Genomic DNA, 6,232 nt, shown 5'->3' with positions numbered 1-6,232 from the left:
ATGATATACGGCCTAAGCAATTACCCTTTTATTTTATCTTCTACTAACGTCCACCTACCTCACTCCATGTAAGCAGCACTGTCCCGCTGGCTATTTCTCACACCTGCATTTGCACCAGCTGGTCTGCTGCCTGGAATCTCCAGCCCTGCCTGACCACATTCACATGGTTCACTTCTTCACTTCCTTCCAGTCTTGCTCATTCATCACTTTCTCCCAGAAGCCTTCCCTGACCACTCTATTAAAAATCTGAACCCCTTGCCCTAAAGGTTCTCTCTTTTCTCTTTTACTTTTCTTCATGCTGCTTATCATATTCTAATAAGCTGTAGACTTAACTGGTTTCTGTTTGCTTTAAATATCAGTCTCTATTTTAGTGTAAATTTCATAAAACTAAAGTTTTTTGTCTGATTTGTTTACTGCTATTTTCTTAGTGCCTAGAATAGTGCCAGATATGTGATGGATTTCCAGTAAAGAATGGCTGAGTGAATGACTAAAAGGATGAACAAATGAATTGTGGAAGGGCTAGGCCACAGTTACAGTGGCAAATAATCTGTGCTGCGTGACCTGGGCTCTTTCACATTGCTTCATTAATTGTCATGCCAGGGCATACTCATTCATCCCATCTTTTTTGTTCCTTTATATAACTAAATGCACCAGAAGATGGAAACTCCTGATAATACTTTCTCATGGATGTTTCATTCATCATGTAAATTGTTTGCACTTTCTTGGATTTATCCTGATTTTTCCAGGACTGATGAATCACTCCCTCAGCGTCAATCAGTTAGTGTCAGAGTACTGATGAGAATTTACAGTATTTTCATGACTCATCATTTCTTAAGTATTGCTTTTTTTGATAGATGGGGCAAGGCATAATAGTACTAGATCATCTGCTTTCTTGCCTTGGTTGCTACTTATTCAGGTTGAATATTCTATTGTATTCCTTCATGGTTTGGGTCATGTTGGTGAGTTTTGATGTTGTTATTTTACTGTTTTTCTTTATTTTGTTAAATTTTGAGGGAGACAGATTTTTAGTCCTACTAGGTTCATCCTCTCTCTTTGCAGGAAGTCCATCTATATGTTTCATCCTTTTAAAAATTAAACATTATTTTAAATAAATCAAGATACATGCTATGGGTATGCTTTTGTTTCTTTGTTTCTTGTTTTAGTTAAAATGTATAGCTGTTTGTTGCAAGTTTTGGGGTTATTATGATTTTTTTCAGGTTACTTTTACTTTTTCAACTATAGATTTTACTAAGAGAATTTTACTGAACTGTTATGATTATGCAGTTTTCTTTTTTTCAACTTGAACACACTTGTTTTCTGATTTATAAAAAGCTTTTATAATTAATTAAATAAGAGCAACATTCATTAGTATAATCAAGAACAAAAAATCTCAAATACTGAAGCAGATATTTATAGAGAGGTTTTTCTTCATCTTAAACTTAATAATATAAAAATTGAGGAACATTAGACTTTTTATTAAATTGTTTAGTACATTACATGAAAATGACACATATCTTTAAAAAATACTTCAGCCACTTAAGCAAAATTATGCCTTATGAATATGCTCTCTGTTATTTAAAGGTGGTCAGCCTGGTTTGTTTCAGAAATAAAAACTGAGTCATTATCTGAGAGTCTGCCTAACCTGTAATAAACTCACAAGACTAAGTTGACTTTTTCTTTCTTAAAATTCTTTCATTTATGTCACATATGCCTTAATCACATATCCTTGTTTTTAAAAAAGAAAAATGTCCTACTGAATTTTAATATTTCTCTAGGGTTCACTTAGTAAGGGCTGTCTATGACTGCTTCTTTCTGTTCCACTTCCTGCCCACAGACAGGGAACTGGGTCGGGGCTGTCACTTAACATTTGTTAAGTGACAGCATCAATCAGTTATATGAGGCAACAAAATAAATGGAATAAGCAACAGAAAACTTAGGAAAAATAAAAAATATAGGATTCAGAAAAATGTATACCTGAATGTGAAAAGAGTGAAAACAATTATAGCAATAACATGGTAAACTTGTGTCATTCTTACCAGTATTTTGTGATTATATGCCTTTCCCTGACAGACATTATGTGCTTTAGCTCTCTAAGTGTGTAGCAAAAAGAAGCCAAAATAATGGCATGGGTGCTTGGAGTATTACTGCCTAATTGCTAAAATGTAAAACAATTGTAACTCAGCATAACAATTTTAAAATTATAGTTTCCAGGTAATTATCTTACATTGAATGTAAGATAATTCAAATTCATTTAACTAGCTAATAAAAAGATATTGACAGAAGCATGTTTATTTAAGCTACAGATTTTAAATAAAAGAAGTATATCTTTGTCTATTAATTAGAAGATTTCTACTGGTAAATGATTCCTCAAAATTTGAAAAATAACCTGTAGCCGGGCTCGGTGGCTCAGCCCATAATCCCGCGCTTTGGGAAGCTGAGATGAGTGGATTGCCTGAGCCCGCTGGTTCAACTTGGTGAGACCTCATCTCTACAATAAATCAAAAACTAGCCGGGCATGGTAGTGCGCACCTGTAGTTCCAGCTACTTGGAAAGCTGAGGCGGAAGGATCACCAGAGCCCAGCAGGTCGAGGAGACCGGGAGCGGCCACTGCACTCCAGTCTGGGTGACAGAGTGAGACTTCAACTCAAAAAAAAAAAAAAGAAAAAGAAAAAGAAAAATAACGTGTAAAACATATGATAGGCCAGAAAATTGTTGTCTCTTCCTGGTATATTAGAACTTTAATGGAGCATTTATATCGATGTTAAAGATTTTGTTCAGGTAACTTAATCAATAATATTAAATAACTGTCATTTATTACTAGTTCCCTTAGATGCTATAATGAAATTATTATAATTGGGTATATAGTAAAGGATGTGTTTATCAACAGTTTTGTATAATTATTTTTTAACTTTGCTTCCGATGAGATGGCAAGTAGTGAGAATTGTATATGCTGCCCGCATGTGTTGTTTTCTGTTTCAATTTTCTTCAATACTTGAGAAGTAATGGAAGTAAGTAAAACTTCAAAACTATTTTCTCATTGTAATTTAGATAATGCTAATTTTTCTTGTATAATTCACACCAAATAATGCTTCTTTTGTTCTATGTAAAATGCTCACAAGAACTTCTGCTTTTTTAAAATAATGGGATTAAACATAAAAATTGATTAACTATTTCTTGGCATTTTAATATGAATACTACTTTCTCTTTTCTTATGGAGTCATAAACTTCTATCTAAAGTATAGCAGCAGAAAAATAAACAACTTCTGAAGTAATATTTGGCAGACCAAATGAATGCCCCATGGTTAGTCTCACCTTTTAGCAAAGCCAAAGAGCAACCAAAGGTATATTTGTAAGAGATTATTAGATAAGAGGAATGATTCACCCACCACTGGGATACATGTCTTGCTCTGTGGGAACTTTTGGAGTCAGGATGCTTCTGAGAGAATGCACTAAAGTATAGATGCCGACACAAGCATAGAGGGCATGTCTATGACTTTCCAACAGAAAGATCATTTTATTTTCAAAACCTATATTTTTTTGCTCCCTTCTAGATTATATAATCTATTTTACTGGGAAACCATGGCAGTGTAGTAATTCTTAGGTTAAAGCTTTTCATGAAACAAAGCTTACATTTTTTCTAGCAGCAGGAAATATTTAACTGAAAAGCACATCACAATCTTTTGAGACTAGATGCATGCTGTGTGATTCTGAATTCAGCTTGTGTTTTTTTGGGGGGTGTTTAATAATTTTTTTTTCCTGAGGCAGTCCTATTTTATCTGCCTAGAGATACAAAAGACATTTTGTTCAATTGTTAAAACTCCACATTGACCTAGGCGAGAACGTATAACTGTTGAAAAGCAAATGAAAAATTGTAAATGATTTTTGCTATTCTCTTTACAATAAATGCTTATTGAAAATACTTTTTTCCTTTTAAACATATAAATAGGCTCTTTTAATATATTTTCAAGTTTAAGGCAATAAGATGAAAGCAGCAAATGATACTACTAAAGAAATTTGCCTTTATTAGCATTAGTCATCTGTAATTTCTAAAATATATGTGCGCTCTGATTCTCAACATATGTACCCACGTGTGTATGTAAATTATTTTTGATTATTTATTTAACATGTCTGTAAAATTTGGACAGCACAAAAACAGTTTTTTTCTCTCCTCTCATAATAGTGAAATTTAAGAGGTAAAAAGCAAATATTTAGACTTATATGGATTGTAGCTACTTATTAATATATATAGATATACAGATTTTCCCCAAAAACTTCTTAGTTAAGATTCAATGGAAACTTTAAATTTTGCTAAATTCATAGTCATCTTATTATTTTTTTGTCCTAAATGGAAGTTTTTCAAACATTAACTTTATAGTAGTTGGTAAAATAAGTTGCTCCACTGCAGAAGGTAAAATAAGTTGCTCTACTGAGGTTTTATTGAACACTTAAGATACAGATAATAGTCTTTACTTGCATTTATTTAATTTTTGAGATCTAAATTATTTTTCAAGCTGAACTGCATAGTATATCACTCACAAAGAAGGAGACAGGATATTGCCTAAGGGAATTTAGACACAAAATGCAATACTAGAAGAAAATTCAGAAAAGTAGCTGATCTAATAAAAATGAATAATGGACCAAGATTATTGTGTGGGTTGTTTTAAGGCTAATATTTTATTTCTGATGTTCAATATATAATTAGAAATTTTAGCATTACAAGCTGATGTTTGTTTTATGTTTACATTTGAGATTTTATGCCATACATGAGCTTAATAAGGAAACTGAAAAACCTGAAAACAAGGAGATAAGAAAAATAGAAAAACAAGCCGGGCTTGGTGGCTCAGCCTGTAATCCCATGCCTTTGGGAGGCTGAGGTGAGTGAATTGCCTGAGCCCGCGGGTTCGAGACCCGCCTGGGCAGCGAGACCTCATCTCTACAATAAATCAAAAAATCAGCCAGGCGTGGTAGCACATGCCTGTAATTCCGACTACTTGGAAGGCTGAGGCGGAAGGATCGCCAGAGCCCAGCAGGTCGAGGCTGTGGTGGCTGGGAGCGGCCACTGCACTCCAGTCTGGGCAACCGAGTGAGACTACAACTCAACAACAACAAAATAAGAAAAATAGAAAAACAAAAATAAAATTTGGTGAAAAAAGGAAATAAGAGCAAACAACCACAAATAATAGGATAAAAGAAAGAAAAAGTGAAAACAGAATAAGAAATAGTCTATGTACAAAACAAAAGGGACTCAAGGATAAGAAGTGTATGATGTGCTACAATTTCTTTGGTCTTTAAAATGTTTATTGCATATTTCTAAGTACTCAATTATTCTTTGAAAGAAACACTAAAAGTAAAATTTCTGAAGATTTATATTATGGAGATTAACTGAAATACTTCCATTTGTTAGCTCTATCAGAAACATTTAATTGTTTTACATTGTCTTTTTTATTTATTTTTAAATTTTATCTACAATGGGTATGGTTTACTTTAGGAGGATACCAGCCATATATATTTTTTCTTAATTTTGTTTCATATTATGTATTTAATTATTATGATGGTGAAATGCTTATATAACATTATCTGAAAGCTTGTGGGATGAGACATGTTGCAGCTATCTTTGAAAATACCTTCTACAAACATCTTCTCTCTGGCCATAAATATTCAAATACCTCCTGCATAAAAATTTCTCGTCCTCCCCCAAAACTCATCCATTACACCATTGGCTTCAATTCTATCATCTCATCATCTAAATCATATCAATTTATGAATGGTATTTCTCAAGGCTGGTACCTCAGGTGCAGCTTCTCCTTGGATATAGCTTCTCTTAATACAAAGACACACTAGAAAGACAATTTATCTGTCCATCTTTCTTCCAATGTATAATTGGGAGACAAAGACGAGATGACCTCTAGACTCATAAAAGTGGAAGAGAGAAAGACATAAGTCACATAGAAATCACGGTCCATAACAATTCTAAAATTAGGCTAAACAAATTTTGTGAGCTCTTTGTTCAGGACAATTCTGTTTCCTGTGATTGCTTCTTCATTTTGACCACTGAGTAAGTCTTCATTTTCTGTGAGAAGAGATTTATGTACTGGTGAAAACCGTTCTCAGCATGCTACCTGCCTGAAGGAATTTAGAGGCAAAGAAGCAACTTTTTCATCTTAAAATGTTTAGATCTCTCAGCCCATGGATGTATAAATTATGATAAAAATATGTGGGTTTCTTATGTATT

The sequence above is a fragment of the Carlito syrichta genome, unplaced genomic scaffold (assembly GCF_000164805.1).
Source record: "Carlito syrichta isolate Samal-C Ts95f unplaced genomic scaffold, Tarsius_syrichta-2.0.1 Scaffold309652, whole genome shotgun sequence".
In the NCBI taxonomy this organism is placed as follows: Eukaryota; Metazoa; Chordata; class Mammalia; order Primates; family Tarsiidae; genus Carlito; species Carlito syrichta.
Note: the sequence above shows the minus strand (reverse complement) of the source record.